Source organism: Ciona intestinalis, chromosome 2, assembly GCF_000224145.3.
Source record: "Ciona intestinalis chromosome 2, KH, whole genome shotgun sequence".
In the NCBI taxonomy this organism is placed as follows: domain Eukaryota; kingdom Metazoa; phylum Chordata; class Ascidiacea; order Phlebobranchia; family Cionidae; genus Ciona; species Ciona intestinalis.
In genome coordinates this window covers 4,727,797-4,728,418 of record NC_020167.2, presented here as the reverse complement: position 1 = coordinate 4,728,418, position 622 = coordinate 4,727,797, and the positions used below count along the sequence as shown (strand labels likewise).

General features: G+C 32.4%; 1 protein-coding gene across 1 annotated transcript in view; it reads left to right on the top strand.

Moving 5' to 3' along the window:
* The window catches only part of LOC113475782, a 5,755-nt gene extending 5,139 nt beyond the window's left edge, over window positions 1-616 (top strand). Inside the window, exon 5 of the mRNA XM_026840561.1 lies at window positions 24-616. The gene's annotated coding sequence lies outside the window, so the exon portion shown is untranslated. The remainder of the gene's footprint in view (window positions 1-23) is intronic.
* The last annotated feature ends 6 nt before the right edge of the window (window positions 617-622 follow it).

The following is a 622-nucleotide window of genomic DNA, read 5'->3' as shown; positions in this document are numbered from 1 at the left end:
AAATCATAACAAAATGCTGTGACATGCTTACTGCGACAAAGGTGTCTGAAATTTGATGTATATTGTACAGTGGAGGAAGACGGGACACCTTTANCACAAAATATTCAAACATCCTGATCAGGTTTTAAACAATTAACAAGGGTATATCGTGGGGAAACGGTTTTATAATTCTTTAAATGTTTTTTGTTTACTACCAATTTGGAAAAAATATAGAATGAAAACGTGTCCCATCTTTCCCCACCCCCCAAAAAATTTATTTAACTAGTATAGATGCAGAAGTATACCATGAGCGTTTCTATTTGTTGCTTCTAAAATATACGAGTTCATAAAAAGATAAAAAGTTTAAAGTAAGGACTTATGCAACATTTGCATTGTATTATGAACACGCGTTATGAAAGCGCAAAGCTGAAAATTGAAGATTGCATTAAAGTAAGAAGCACCAAAAATAAGAATACAAGGTACATGTTTGGTAGAATTCGTCTGAACATTATAGTCATACAATATTATGTTTGAATGTAAGAATCTGCTGGCAGCGTAACAATGCATTAGACTGATGCATTAATTTAAAGGAGAAGAACGCCAACTAACAGTTAAAACCAACATATTAATTTATGGTCACAAT